Source organism: Glandiceps talaboti, chromosome 5 (assembly GCF_964340395.1).
Source record: "Glandiceps talaboti chromosome 5, keGlaTala1.1, whole genome shotgun sequence".
Classification (NCBI taxonomy): Eukaryota; Metazoa; Hemichordata; class Enteropneusta; family Spengelidae; genus Glandiceps; species Glandiceps talaboti.
In genome coordinates, this window is record NC_135553.1 from 21,154,792 (window position 1) to 21,171,498 (window position 16,707).

Genomic DNA, 16,707 nt, shown 5'->3' on the forward strand with positions numbered 1-16,707 from the left:
GTCAGAGATTTGAATTCAGTGCCACAGAAAGTAACTATGCACTGTAAACATTATACCATTACATCACTATAAACATTAAAAACATGTAAACCTTTTTAAAGCTTTGGTTACTTAACACCTCCAGCAAATTCTGAGCAATCTGTCAGATCAACTTAGACACGGTAGAAGAACAAGCTATTTGTTCAAAACATGTCTTTTTCTCAATCAAAAGTGGAAAAAGAGAACTTGTGTATGAATCTTAGTGCTTCTATGACAAATACATGTACACATTGTATTATAAAGAGTATACATGTACTGGACAGGTATAGTTTAAAGTGACCATATGGATGAGGATTGGGTAATTATTTATTTTGGATTTTTAATTTATAAAACAATTTTATCATGGCCTTCCTACTTGAAAAATCAATGTGAAACAACATTGACCAAGTCCTTGTTTGTAACTCAATAAATTGCAAAAGATTAATAAATGTGTCAAATATTTGTTATTGTACATACCATAACACACTTTTTACACAATTATTAATCTTTTGCATATGTATTGAGTTACAAACACAGACTTGGTCAATGTTGTTTCACATTGATTTTTCAAATAGGAAGACATGATAAAATTATTTTATAAATTAAAAATCCAGCTAAATACCAAATTCTCATCCATATGGCCACTTTAATCAAGGTTTTGTGTAAGTATTTTCATTCTAGTCAAATAGCTTTATATATAAACTCTGCTTGTGCAACTTTTATAACATGATGAGTTGGACCATTTCCACTTTAGATCGATGTCTCACTGGTATGAATAATCTTCATTTATTGTAATAACTCTGTTTTCTGTTCTTGATTTCTCAGCAGCAAAGACTAGAATATGACTGGCTAGTGTATCTCGAGGTCCGGTCTTGATTCCAGATACATCTTTAGTCTATCGAAATGAACAAAAAAAAAGAGTGTCACTATCAAAAGAACACTCGATAATACATTTAACAGAGAAAATGCCTATCATAAGCCACTTTCACCTACGTTTGGATTGATGGCAACACTTAACTGATTGAGTGAACTTTTGATCTCCAAGTATATATTTATTACAGCCCTGGACTTTGAAGTGAACAAATCAGGTTGCTTAACACGCAATCTGATTAAAATCCGATGTGGTGAAAGCGGCTAGATGTCCTTATTTACCTCTATTCATCGTGTTGTGACGTTTGTTTTGTTCGGAGTGATCGCCGCCTTCCCACAAGGCGACGATCACTCCGAACAAAACAAACGTCACAACACGATGAATAGAGGTAAATAAGGACATCTATTCTAGCCGCTTTCACCACATCGGATTTTAATCAGATTGCTTAACACGATGCTAAGTTGTGGTTATCATGTCTAGACTAATTAAGGACCCATTGTATCCTTATTATAAACATACTAAGACCATTCAGTTGATACCCAGCTGAGTCATAGTGGTTTAACTAATCAACTTACCATGTGCACCTAATCAACTTACCAATATAGCATTCAAAAAGGCATCCATCAGATAATAATCAGCATAGCCATGTCCTGCTAACCTGGATCCAGTCGGACGTTTTTCAGACTTGCACTGTGTCAGTTTCCCAGTATTGAATTCATACAGAAATACAGAACTGCCGTCACATCTGATTTCACCCTGGGTAAAACAATCATAGGAGAAGAGTTTGAATAGACCAGATTTTACTGAAATGTCTGCAGTGTTTTCATATTTATACCAGCGTATTGATGGTGCACAGCTCAATATCTGATTTGTCAAGACACAATTGTAGATACAATAAACCGTGCTAAATGTGTGGGATAACACAGTTGGCATCCAACCAAGTAGTCCTGAATAGGAATACACTGTCATACAACGCCTAATGGATGATTAAAGCATTTCAGCTACTACGGTATGTGTTACAATATAAAAGTGTTTAATTATCAGCCCAGTAGTGGTCACTCTAAATTTACTCAATTTGTAAACAATGTTGACAGCAAACAAAACCCAACTGTGTCACAATTAGAATATACATGTCAATAAATTTTGACACTTCATTCACTGTTACGATCAGCTAGGGTCTACCCTTCCCAATGAGCAATCATTGTATACAGATAGATTACTAAGTGCTATTTTACACCTGATATGAACATTCTAAGTGAGTGTGACAAGTAGCTGAAACAGTTCAATTATCCATTACGCAATGTATTTTATGGTTTATCAATGTTGTCTGTAACCGTGGCTGTAACTGTACTGCCCCATATCTAAAGAATACAAAGGCATCCATGAACATGTAGAATACTCAGATGTCTTTGTAAGCTGAGGGAAATGAGTGAGGTTTACCAAAGCCCAAGAATTGTTCAATATTTACACAAAATAATGGCAATAAAAGTTTATTGCATTGACTCATGTTCAGCAGGAAAGTGGTGTATTTGCAATTACATCAGAAACCATTTTGAAAGTAGAGCTTAATAAGTTCCATTGTAGACTGTCGACAGTCATTCGTGCCATTTTTGCTATGTTTCATCTAAATCAAAGTCAGGAACTGCAATTGCCGAAGGCATGAACTGTGAGTGCTGGTGGCTCATACCTCTGGCACTCGCTAATCAGTATGCGGTTATAGTATTGCTCCAGATCGGTGCTCTAGATCGGAGCGAGGCTACGACTGTAGTTTTAGCAAAAAAGTTCCATTGATGTGACAATACTATATACCTTGGTACCATACACTGTAGTCTTCCTTGTACATACAGCCTCTGTAAATGCGATCATGGTCAAAGTTGCTGTTCTACCGCCCTCAAAGTTGAAGTTGACAACTTGATTATCACAAACATCATTGTCACATTCATAGACACACCGTCCATATGGTCCGTTCTTTAGGGCATCAGTTACGTTCTCTATGTCAGGAACGTCACAGATTACAGACACTGGCCAACCAGTATTTCCCTATCAATGACACAAGATAATCATTTAACTGTCGATTGTCTGGTCTTTCAAACTGCAAACCAAATCTTCTGGGAGATAAGTACATGTACATACCACATTCCATTTCATGAATGTGTTTGTCAATACAGGTATTATTTTTACATCTTAAAATTCAAACAACAGCCTTTATTTGACAAAATTACTCAAATTAATAGCTCACCCATTTCAACTGTTCCAGGTAGAGTTTTTTAGCTGAATACGGACAGTCTGCTTCAACAGGGCAATCCATACATCTAGAGCTGGCACCTGTTGGCTATCAAAAGAATAACATAGCGATAAGTACTAAATGCATACTACTTGCTCCCCTATGATGTGTCTTAAGTATTTGTATGGAGACTAGCTTATGATGGTGTTCATTGATAATTATATAGTAACATTTTAAAGCTATCGTGGAATTGACTTTTTAGATAAGAAATACAAAAAGCACCAGCTGTATCTTTTATGCAAGAATGAATGATTGTTTATGGAAAAGTGAAAAGAAAAATTTTCTTCTCTGAGTCAAAACGACTTTTTGCGAACCAATCACAAATATTTGTGACATTTTGTCAGCATATACAATATACTTAGTCTGTAAGGTATGCCGTGACAGGGCACCCTCACACATCGGTCAACCCCTAACATGTCTGTATCGAACTGCGCTCTTCCTAGCATTTTCCAACCAGAACTGGTTGCGGCCAATCACAGGCATGTACACAGTAAAAGGTGTTCATATGATCATGACGTCAGATTTTTAAGTTAATTTATTTTAATTTCACTGACAACAGAACCGGACATTGTGTCACTGATATTAACATACGTTCCGTCGACAACCATCTTGTATCTTATCATGTGTAAACACTGTAATAATCTGTTCATACTTGTATACAAACAAAGTATACCGATTACGTTCTCAGTTTGACCATGGAAGTATAAACTGCTGTTTGACCTACGCATATCCACAAAATGTCTGTCGTGGATGCCAAAACAAAGTCTTCCCATCAGTGAATTTGAAATAGAGAGAATGTCTAGAGGTTTTTTTTGTATAGGAAGAGACGTGTTCGTGGTTACGGGAAATCGATATACTACCTCTAGCACATACAGCCATCGATTTAGTCAAGGGTCAACCAGGTTTTATTCTTGTTATTGATTTCGCCTCTCATTTCACAGATAAATGGACCAAGTAGAACGTTGTCAAAAGTTAGGTTCAACGTTGTGAGAGAAGGCCGGTGAGGGCGAAACGTCACTACGTATCTTATAGTCTACATTGTAATTTGCAAATTGCAAAAGATCAATCAATGTGTGAAATGTTTGCTATTGTACGTACAATAACAAACTTTTTACACATTTTTTAAAGCTTTTTTGCATTGTATTGAGTTTTGAACAGACTTTGTCAATGTTATTTCACATTCATTATTCAAAGTAGGAAGCCATGATGAAATTGTTTTATAAATTAGATTTACCTTTTTCTCCTTCCTGAAATGCTGCAGGGAACCAAACGATGAAACGTGTGTGCACCTGAAGTGAAGCAAATAATGTTGTTTTTGCATTTAAAACCATAAAACACAGTTCAAGCAATATGATTGAATAAGGCAATTTTTCTTTGTTCATTTGGATTATTTTGTTGGCTGTTACTATTGTATTAACAAACTCAGGTAGATTTGTTTAGGATTTCTTTCATCATACCAAATTTATCAATAATTATCTTTATTCAGTAATCCCGTATAAATGATTATACAAAGTGTCAAATTATGTTAACAAGTCTTCTGCATTCAAACACAAAGCCCCCAACACAACATGTACTGTGCTATTCTTTGGTGTCTGAAATATGATCTTATAATCTTATCAGAAAGGTTACCCCTTATAACATTTCTAAAAACGTTTTGAATGATGACCCCTATTAACAAACTTTTCAAAGTTATTGAGAAAATTTAAATTTGACCTTGAAGATGAAGGTCAAGGTCAGATGTCTGTCAAAATAGTAAGCTTACCTCTAACAATGTGCAGTTACATATTTGAATGATGTCTCTAGGTATGAAACTTACAAAGTTACAGAACAATTTGCTACTGACCTTGAAGATCAAGGTCAAGGTAAATGCTTAGTGTTTGGCTTGATAGCTAACCTTGATTAACATAGGTGAAGAGTAATGAATGGCATCTTTCTATATCCAACTTGTTGGGTTTTGGTAGAAAGAAAAATGTGGGATGTTTGATCCTGAAAATCTTGGCCAAGGTTAAAGGTCAATGGCTCAACTGGGAAATTTCGATTCCTATTCACACCTTAATAATTTTAAATGTATTCAAGAAAATGTGATGAAAACAAAATTTGAGTTTTAGATTACCCCAAGCAAATTCATCTGTGATAGTTTTGAAATAAGTTCAGTGGAAGATGGCACTTGAGAAGGATAAGCAATAAAACTATAATTATGCATTATGTGACTATTGAAAAGTCTGAGCGGTTTGGTTAAAGAATCTGTGACTTACCTTGCATCTCCCATCCAATATCTCAGGAGATCAACATCATGACATGATTTTGCCATCAATGAAAATGAGCTGCTTTCCTCATTCCTCCAGTTTCCTCTGACATATGAGTGTGCAAAATGCCAATACCCAACCTGGTGATGCATAGCGAGCATAAAAATTAAGATCACATGAATGGCAGAGTATCGTAGTCTGAAAGGTCCAACTGCTGGTCTGCGTATGTTACTTAACTCATCACTATTCTCCATCAGAGAGCAAATTATATATGCGGAAGCAACGTCTGGATCTTTCAGGTTATGAGTATCGCTGATGTAAAGTGTCTGTCAGCAACTGTTTAAGGTTGGAATTTTCAACAGTTGCCATCCTTACTCTCTGCAAACAGGTTGATACAAGGAGTGGAAAAAATTTTGAAACAGTTTTATCTATTTACCATTAATATGATATTACAAGTTCTCCGACACTTTATAGATTACATCATTCTATCAATGTCACATGGCTGTATGATTATCAACACATAATTACAACTTTATCCACTCAGACAATTAGAGCATGTATAATATTCAATTATGAAAAAGTTATCGTACATCAGCTCTTAGATTCAAAACTGTAAAATAGATATTTGTATGGTTATTACTGCACTGGTTTAGTACAGTATGTTTAATGTAAAGACTTACAGGTTCTGTATGTTGGATATTGACAACATCACCAATTGCACCGCTGTTAATTAACTCCTGAAAAATGGAAACAGGAACAAAATAATATAATAATACCATTAAAAGATATATTGACAGTTTTATTAAAGTGTCAAGAACATATTTTCACTTTTTGCACAATACTGGGCCAGACATAGATTTGGTTATGGTAAATTAGTATTGTTTACTCTGCTTCATAGTTGTGTGGTGTTCAGTGTTCCCTCTAAGTCAAGTTGACGTGCCACTGATGCACACACTTTCTCGTGATGCACCAAAATTTGGTGTTCCCCTATCTCTTACGATGTGGTGACTCACAAGAAATTCCAGTTTTTCTCACATTTTCACTCTCCTTTTGATCATGATGGCTTTGAGTGGTCAGAATCAGAGTGCAATGGCTGCCTAAATTATGTATACTGGTATGATGTCAGCAAACAGACTGATACAAGCAGTGAAAACTTAGTTTGTAAAAGTTACTGGTATTGTCATTGATTTGATGTCCTGTGGGGCCATTTGCTTCTGACTGGCTAAATTCTTTTAATATAATTTGAACCAAGGCTAGGCATAAATGAGTAACTTTTAGGATATAATTGCTATATGACTTTAATAATGACAGCACTTTTTTGAATTTTGTTTCTACAAATTTTCAGAAAGCTCTGACACATTACAGATGTAAGTTTTCCTTTTATATTTCATCATATTTATACATTATCCATCAGTGAGGGCATAACAGTACTGAGTAAAATCTGCAATCAGTTCCCAGATCATTTCATCAGGTTAGACCCGGTTATTCTTGATCAAAATTATGATATGCAGTTTTAATTAAAGAGCTGTGATATTCCCCTCCGTCTGTCTGTCTCTCTCCCTCTCTCTCTCTCTCCCTCCCTCCCTCCCTCCCTCCCTCCCTCCCTCCCTCCCTCCCTCCCTCTCTCTCTCTCTCTCTCTCTCTCTCTCTCTCTCTCTCTCTCTCTCTCTCTCTCTCTCTCTCTCTCTCTCTCTCTCTCTCTCTCTCTCTCTCTCTCTCTCTCTCTCTCTCCAGTTGAAACTTACCTTTATCTTTCTAACAGGTGGATAGTACCTGAGTACATGACACACTGCTAATATTACATTATTCTTCTCACATGTTGTAACAATTTCACGACAGTCTTCCTCTGTGACCTGGTGAGGGATTAACAGAATTTAATCCAATAAATCCTTACTTTGACTAATACCATTACTACTTAGGATACAGTAGTTTATTCAGTATAGGTCACCGGCCCCCTTGTACAATATGAAAATAAATAGAAAACAATCAGAATAGCGAAATAAACATCATATAAGCTCAGAATTAAATGTTTCTGATGATCTTGTCACTTAAATCTTGAAAGAAAATCTTGAAACATCAATAGATATTTAGATGAGAAACAAGCGACCCAGTGGTTGACAAAGCTCTGCTGATTTTTTTTAATTTTTGGTGCAGCCATGAAAATGTTACAGGAAATGGGCAAAGTATTGAAAACTGGTAAAAATACTTCTGCGTACCCACACTTGGCGATCTGTTATGATTACATGTGTTTATCTAAAACAGCAAATTTGCATAAAATTCATGAAAATCATACAGCACGATTAAGCAATTTGTAGTGAACAATTTCATCCTCATTTGCATAATTTGCATGCAGATATACTAATATTTTTGGTATTGCACTGCAGTGAAAATACTACTAGTATGTGTGTGCACTGGTGCAAGTACAATGTAATATGATACGCTCATGAAAATGCAGCAGAAAATACTGCAAGCATAAGCAAAATATCCCTGAGTACCAACACTGGAACTCAGGTGACCTGGGGTTCTGTAATATTATTATATATGTTTATCTGAAGCGGCAAATTTCCATAAAAATCAAGCAGTGCGATCACGTAATTTCACGTGTTGTGAAAGATTGTGCCTAATCATTTGCATATAATTTGCATGAAGGTATACAATAATGTTTTTCGTATTGCACTGCGGTGAAAATACCACTACCGGGGTAGTATGCGTGCACACCAGTGCAAGTAATCTCTTGGTACATATGTAATAATCTCTGGTACATACTATGTATTATATTATAGCATTACCAATTCCAGTGAATTTTGTGATGTCATCCCTGTACATTATTACTGATAATGTACTCCGTTATTGGGCATCGCCGCCCCGTAACGAGCATAACAATACAAGCTTATTTGTTCTGTTTCTTCATACAAAATGTACGACTAGGTATTTTTTCGAAATGTATGTTGTTACTTATGATTGTCATTTCCACTGTTTAAAAATGCAACACATTCATGAAACAAATTTGTGTTCACAGCAGTTCATTGAAGTGTATATGTGTGTGTACGTGTACGTACGTGTATCGCTATGATTAGTATTCAGCTTCTGGGCCAAACATGGCAGACGATGTTCAGCGCTGTGTATATTATACGTTGTTTTGCGTTTCTCGGTCTACAAATTCACTGGAATTGGCAAAACTATAAAATAATAACAATAATGTACACCCTCCCAGTCCATAATGGACTCAAGCAAACTTTGCACTCCATAATTGGCTCGGCTGTCGCCTCGCCCATTATGTCGTTCAAAGTTTGCTTTCGTCCATTATGGGCTGGGAGGGCGTACATTATTGTTTAAATAACAGAATGACCTAGCTGGTCTTTGGATAATATAGTCCTCCTAAAGCAATACTTCATAACTTTCTAAAATATGAGCAATCATCACCATGTCACATTTACTCTCAGTTATCCCCACACCATTATTAGGCATTTCATTGTTGAACAATGGACAGATGCAATTTCACTTCAATTTACTTCAATTCAATTCATTACTGTCCATGTCCTTAAGCTGCAAATGGGATGTTTTTTTGAAAATGTGTTGTTAGCTACAATATCTAATCTGTAAGGTACGCCGTGGCGGGGCGCCCTCACACATCGGCCAACCCCTACCAGAGGAGGCCGGTGAGGGCGAAATGTCACGGCGTATCTTACAGTCTACTACAATATCTTACTCATGATATTGTACTCTATGAACATTATTGCATCACTGGGTAAACATATTATTTTTTTGTAACACGATAAATCAAATCAAATTAATTTTGGGTCCGCACCCAAAAATAAACGCCCTCAATGGTGATGACCATTTCAACCTGTTTCTGTACTAATTAACATGTACAATGTCTTATTATTGGTATTTTACTAATTTTCAGTGACTATATATATTTCGGTTGTTTGATTGAAAAATGATACTCCAGTTACAACTAGTACAGTTTTAATATGGTGAAAGATTCAAAACTGAGCTTTTGAAATGATAGTAACTTAGATAGCTGGGATGGGTTATCACTTAATTCACATCACTGCATGAGGGCGCTCTTTATGAAAAGAAGATCGATACACTAATATTTGTTGTCAGTGTACCATGAGAATAGAGGTATACACTTAACTTATTATTCTATTCAATTTTCTACTTTTTTAAACTTACTGCCATAGGTTTTTCCAACAGAATATGATATCCCTTGTTAGCACATGCCACAGCAGGGTCCTGAAATAAATGGCAAATCTTTTGTCAGAAATTAATGGCCTGAATTGCCTGACCTAAACTTGGGACATGTGCATGCTCGAATCTTAGCCATGCAATCAATGTCTAAGCTTAATGGGACAGGTGTGTGTTCATAGCAATGCAATCAATGTCAAAGATTGGGACAGGTGTGTGTTCATAGCAATGCAATTGATGTCTATGTTTGGGACAGGTGTGTGTTCATAGCAATGCAATCAATGTCTAAGTTTGGGACAGGTGTGTGTTCATAGCAATGCAATTGATGTCTAAGTTTGGGACAGGTGTGTGTCCATAGCCATGCAATCAATGTCTAAGTTTGGGACAGGTGTGTGTTCATAGCAATGCAATTGATGTCTAAGTTTGGGACAGGTGTGTGTTCATAGCAATGCAATCAATGTCTAAGTTTGGGACAGGTGTGTGTCCATAGCAATGCAATCAATGTCAAAGTTTGGGACAGGTGTGTGTTCATAGCAATGCAATTGATGTCTAAGTTTGGGACAGGTGTGTGTTCATAGCAATGCAATTGATGTCTAAGTTTGGGACAGGTGTGTGTTCATAGCAATGCAATTGATGTCTAAGTTTGGGACAGGTGTGTGTCCATAGCAATGCAATTGATGTCTATGTTTGGGACAGGTGTGTGTCCATAGCAATGCAATCAATGTCAAAGTTTGGGACAGGTGTGTGTCCATAGCCATGCAATCAATGTCTAAGTTTGGGACAGGTGTGTGTTCATAGCAATGCAATCAATGTCTAAGTTTGGGACAGGTGTGTGTTCACAGCCATGCAATCAATGTCTAAGTTTGGGACAGGTGTGTGTTCATAGCAATGCAATCAATGTCTATGTTTGGGACAGGTGTGTGTTCACAGCCATGCAATTGATGTCTAAGTTTGGGACAGGTGTGTGTTCATAGCAATGCAATCAATGTCTAAGTTTGGGACAGGTGTGTGTTCATAGCCATGCAATCAATGTCTATGTTTGGGACAGGTGTGTGTTCACAGCCATGCAATTGATGTCTAAGTTTGGGACAGGTGTGTGTTCATAGCAATGCAATCAATGTCTAAGTTTGGGACTGGTGTGTGTTCACAGCCATGCAATCAATGTCTATGTTTGGGACAGGTGTGTGTTCATAGCAAATTGAATGCAATTGATGTCTAAGTTTGGGACTGGTGTGTGTTCATAGCAATGCAATCAATGTCTAAGTTTGGGACAGGTGTATGTTCATAGCAATGCAATCAATGTCTATGTTTGGGACAGGTGTGTGTTCTTAGCAATGCAATTGATGTCAAAGTTTGGGACAGGTGTGTGTTCACAGCCATGCAATTGATGTCAAAGTTTGGGACAGGTGTGTGTCCATAGCCATGCAAGCAATGTCTATGTTTGGGACAGGTGTGTGTTCATATCAAGATCAAATATTAGTAATATTAGTAATATGCTGTTTTGCATCTTTTAATTTTTATCCAGTTGGTATAATTTGATTTTGTATACTTTCTTAAAGGGGAATACCACTCCTGGAAATAAGATTACTTTTATAAACTTTGGGTTCTGGAGAGTCATTTCATGATTTTACATCACCTAGAATTACTTGCGATATCAGAAAAACATCAAATTGAACTTGAGCTATTTAGGGTATCTTTGCTGTAGGCTATTGCATCATGAGTTTCAGCAGATATAATATATTCATGGTTACAGAATGAATATTCATGAGAGATGTTTTACACTGAATGGAATAGACACTCAGGACTCAGGACTATTCATTGTACAAGCATGAATATATTATTTCTGCTGAATCCCATGATGCAACAGCCCATAGCAAAGACACCCTATAAAGGCACAAGATCATACTGATGCTTCTCTGAAATTGCAAGTAAATTTGTACTGTAGGTAATGGTAAATTATGAAATGATTCTCCAGAACCCATAGTCTACGAAAATGTCACTTTTTTCAGAAGTCGTATTCCCCTTTAAGAGGAATGCTGAAAGCCTGAACTAGACACTCACACATGAAAAAAAAAAATATAATAAAATAAAATAAAAAATTGAGTGTAATCGGAACCACACAATTTTTTTTATTAGGCCTTAGCAGACATGAATACATTAAATTTTGTATTTGTTAGATGTACAATACATACTTATGACTATGTATGTGAAGATTATAAACACTTGGGAGTTGTGAATATTGATTTTATCACCATAAAACAAACCTTTGTTGAGATCTCTACGTAATGATATAGATTATTGAAATGTCTAAAAATAAAGTTTACCCCATACTGCCATACCTATATTATGAAATTTTTCTGCTCTGAAATAAAAACCATGAATTTTGGGACAGGCATACTAATTTATACACTGAAATTGACAAAAGTCTCACTTATTACCAATACTGTTCCTCAAAAATGACCTCCACTGACCTTATGAAGTTGATCCTGTGTTGTTACTATAGCAACATCAATTTTTTGACCTTGACTAATTCTGACCAATTATTGAAGACTTTGTCTGTAGGAATACCATGTGCCTGCTTCATTTCTTCTCTACGAAATACTCTTGGTTCGGCCACGCCGACTATCTTTATAGAAAAAAGTACACGATTTAATGAATATATGAACGGCTAGTATCTTTACAAGGAATGGATGTATGTTTTTTTTCTCAGTAATTGTGGAATTGTTTGTTTATTAGTCTGAGTGAAGGTAGAAAGTGTATGTGTGTCATATGCCCGGGTATTTTCTGTGTTACAAGTGACTAGCCAGTCTTGGTCTTATCAACAACTTGTTTACAATTAAACATCAGTGAGAGAAAGATTACACTGTGACCAATCGAGAAACTTGCTGCTAGTAGGTAGTTGTAGCACAGCTTGAGACAGGCTAAGAGATACAGTTGGTTAAACATTTTTGTAAAGGTATCTTGGCTTACTTTTTCTCCCTATTTCTATACCCAAATTACAATCACTTTTTTAGTCTAAATTTTTGACAAATTTCTACATAGTGTAAAATCTAATACAATTGCTTAAGTTGTCATTAAACTTAAAATTATTCTATAAAAAGATTCTATAAGAATGCAATTTAATTGTTACTCCTTCCATATTTCCTTGCATCGTTGAATACGTTTGTTCTCCAAACAATCAAATATTCATTCGACAATTTTTGCCTTACTTCCTCGTTTAACTGATGTTATTTGACTTAACTTCAAATGATTTGAACACTTTTAGTATGATTGTAACTTCCTAAATTCTATAGTTGTGTGTCCATTTTATCCAACATTTACTCTGTTTAAAAGTGAATATATAGTCAACAGATTATACTTACTTTCAACCTCGCTGGGAAATCCAGTGCAAAAGTAGCATAGTTTTCCCCTCTACAACCGGCGCCAATAACCACTGCAGTTACTACTTCTTCCATGTCTGAACCACTGTTGATCTGAAAGTCAAACACAGAGCAAAGTACGCACTATGATTTATTATTTTGGACCATAAAAATAGTCAATTTTATAAACGAACCGATATTAAACTCACAGTATACATGAAAAACAAGAAGTAAGTATCAACTTGTCTGAAAAAATTGATTGTATACACACTTAGCAGAAAGTCTGTGTATTGCACGTTTGATAAATATAGAGTTATTTGTTTCGCATAGGAGATATTTTACTTATTTTGATATGCATGAAGCAATGTCAGTGATTGCTACAGGTGGTCATGATTTCCTGTTATCTACTTCATAAATCTAAACAACCTGTGATCACTTCAAAATACCTTCCTGGTTCAAAACAGGTCGTAAAGGGTGTTTGCTAATCTTGTTTACAGCACTGGCTTACAATAAATCTACCTATGAGTAAATCATATTTATTACAAGAAGGGAATCTAATCAATTAACTTGGTAACAACAGAATGTCTAATAAATTTTGAGGTGTGTGGACTCAAGCGATACTAGAAACCTCCATACCGGTTGGTACAAAACACAACTGCAGGTCAGGTACAGGTCTGGCCAGGTACAGGTCAAGGTCAGGCCAGGTATAGGCCGAATATTTTTTTTCTGATTCACATTCACATTTGGATCCAAAGATCTGTGATGTGTTTTTATTTACAATATATTTTGCTTTTCATGGCAAATTTTACCTCCTCTTTTATAAATTCTAATTCAACAATTTATTTACTCGAAAATCTTTGGATCTGAATGTGAATGTGAATGTGAATAAAAAAAAAATTGAGTCTCAGACCTGACCTGACCTAGCCTGGCCTGCCCCTGTGTTTTGTACTGACTGTTATGGGGAGGGGGGATTGGGGGGACATGACAAAAATTGTAGGTTCAAAGGGGAGCATGAAAATACTGATGGGCTGAAAGGAGAGGCCCCTGAAATATTTTGCTTGTGATTTTAACAAAATTAAACCCCAGGAGCGGTCATTTACCAAGTGAATTCAAAAACTTTCTTGTGGCTTCACCATGATACCTTCTAAAACCTATATTCTGTGATAAGTTGGGTGACAGCCATAATGTGAATGTATCTGTGTATGCCTTCCTGTGTGTGTGTGTGTGTGTGTGTGTGTGTGTGTGTGTGTGTGTGTGTGTCTCTCTCTCTCTCTCTCTCTATATCTTTCTCTCTCTCTCTCTCTCTCTCTCTCTCTCTCTCTCTCTATCTCTCTCTCTCTCTCTCTCGCTCTGCATGTGGAGACTTTTTGAACATTCAAACCTCAGGAGCAGTCGTTTATAGTATCTTGTAGTAGTTTGCAAAATTGTAAACATGTGTGTGTACATGTACTTCCATGGGACACAGTGCAGTGCCCGTCAGAGCATTTATAGTATTCTTCCATGGTCAGAGTGAAGGGCATTCCGATCATTCAGATGAGGAAGAACTCATCGGTTGACTTGATTGCGATTCACTTCGTCCCAATTTCAACTCGTCCCATTTCAACTCGCCCCAATTCAACTCGCCCCATTTTCAACTCGCCCCATTTTTAACTCGTCCCATTTTCAACTCGCCCCAACAACACTAGTAAACGTTTATAAATCTAAACGATACATGGACTCGAAGTACGGGTACTGAAAAATTTACATGATTTTACCTACGTGGCCAGTTGAAGCGTAGCAAATGTAACGTTTCATAGCAGAAAGAGGTGTAATGGTTTTGGCTAAGTGTTTGCTAGATCTAGAACTTATACTAGCACAACAACTTTCCTCAGTCATGGAATACCATTTTTCACATTAGGACTTAATATTTACAACCCAAATAAGAAATAATAATGATAATAACCAGGGAGAATATTAGTGACTGACACTCTTACGACTTCCACGCGTACGGGTTTTGGAAACTTGTCTCCTCTCCCTAGCAACTAAGGGAGTGTACATTTTTAATTTCCAGGGGGAGGCCGGAGGATTTCTAATGAAGCAAGGGATTTTTATTGGTGCCCCCCCCCCCCCCCCTACAAAAACTGGTATAAATTATCTGGCCCCCCCTAAGACTTCTTGTTTTTATTTCATGGCCCCCCCTGAAACCACTAACAAAAATACGCACATATGAAACACAGATACAGTATACAAAATGGCTCAAAGTGCAGTTACTGTTCCACTACAGATTGGGTATCGCCATCTATGAACAGAATACCACATCCTATGCCAGATATGCACAACCCAGGTCATTATATGGATGTGTTTGAAACACCGAACACAAATCGAACTGTTGATGACTACCTAACTTAAAAAAGCTCTATGTTTCAAAACAATTAAATGATGAAGCTGCTATTTCTCGTTTTGCTGAGAAATATATTGTCAGTGTGAACAGTGTTAAAAACTACATTGAACATTTGAGAAATTTGGAGAGGATGAAAAACATTAGATCCAGACATCAGTTAGAGGTACAGAAGAAAAGAGAAAACAAGAATTATAATGACTATGACTGGTTGCAGTTATTCATAAGTGGAACTCTAGAAAAACTGAACGTAAAAGAGCTAGATAAATATCTAGACAGGCATAAATTGCCAAAATATAGAAAATTAAAAGGAGAAAAAGTAGACATAATATCAACGCACATACTTGGAACACCTGAATTTAGGTCAAGAAAAGTGACTGCAATTGAACTTCAAACTACAACTACAGACATCAGTGATACAAATAGTAGTGACTCTGAAAGTGAAAATGCTATAATAGGTGTTATAGACAGTGATGATTGTTTTTCTGATAACTCTGAAACTTCAAGCACGGCTGATATCTCAGACAGTGATTGTGATGAAACAAGTCCTACACAATTTCATGGGAAAGTTACCTTGAGAAGTGGCAGAGTCGCCGGTCAATTTTTGTTTCACTGAATACAAATATTGTGATTTAATAGGTTTGTGCACTGTTTTATCATCAATCCATGTTAAATGCTACTTCTGTAGGACATTGTGCACAGTCAAGTGTTGGGTTTTGCCTATATTTTATTTTATATACATATCTGGCACTTGTCCATCCTGACATTCAGGTTTAGGTTTTTTTTGTGCCCCCCCCTAACAAATAGTGAAATTTTTGTTTAGCCCCCCCCCCCCTAATTTTTCTTGAGAAAAATTGGTGCCCCCCCCCCCTGAAAATCCTCCGCCCCCCCCCCCCGGAAGTTAAAACTGTACACTCCCTAAGTATTGTATTTGTAGTATGTGTTTACAGCACAAGTGGTACTTAATAATAGTGGAATACGAGATAACACAGACCCTCCAAACTGAGTACTACTAAGTTCGATTTCATATATGCACATGTAAATTTTGGCGAGTTGAAAATTGATGGGGCGAGTTGAAAATTGGACGAGTTTAGTGGGACGAGTTGAAATGGGACGAGTTGAAATTGAGACGAGTTGATCCGTCACCGGTTGACTTTATGACAATTTTGTGCACTTCAATTCATACGTTACCTAAGTTTGAATAAATACCATTCAATAACTTGGTAGCGCAGAACTCACCTGCTTCCACTTTCGTAAGAGCCAAGAGGCAGCCATACATTGAAAAAATAAATGTTTCGCAGATTTAAAATGACTACTTAGGGGAGCGTAGCTCCATTCCCCTACAGCGTTAAGTGGCTTCA

General features: G+C 36.6%; 1 pseudogene across 1 annotated transcript; it reads right to left on the reverse strand.

The window, feature by feature from the left end:
• Positions 1–660: 660 nt before the first annotated feature.
• Positions 661–16,677, reverse strand: LOC144435261 (putative oxidoreductase YteT; annotated as a pseudogene). Its single transcript, XR_013480889.1, has 12 exons — positions 16,586–16,677; positions 12,973–13,083; positions 12,082–12,236; positions 9,599–9,658; positions 7,165–7,272; positions 6,100–6,156; positions 5,429–5,559; positions 4,408–4,462; positions 3,129–3,221; positions 2,699–2,929; positions 1,487–1,645; positions 661–913 (listed from the first exon to the last, which is right to left on the reverse strand). The product of XR_013480889.1 is annotated as a putative oxidoreductase YteT (transcript).
• Positions 16,678–16,707: the final 30 nt, after the last annotated feature.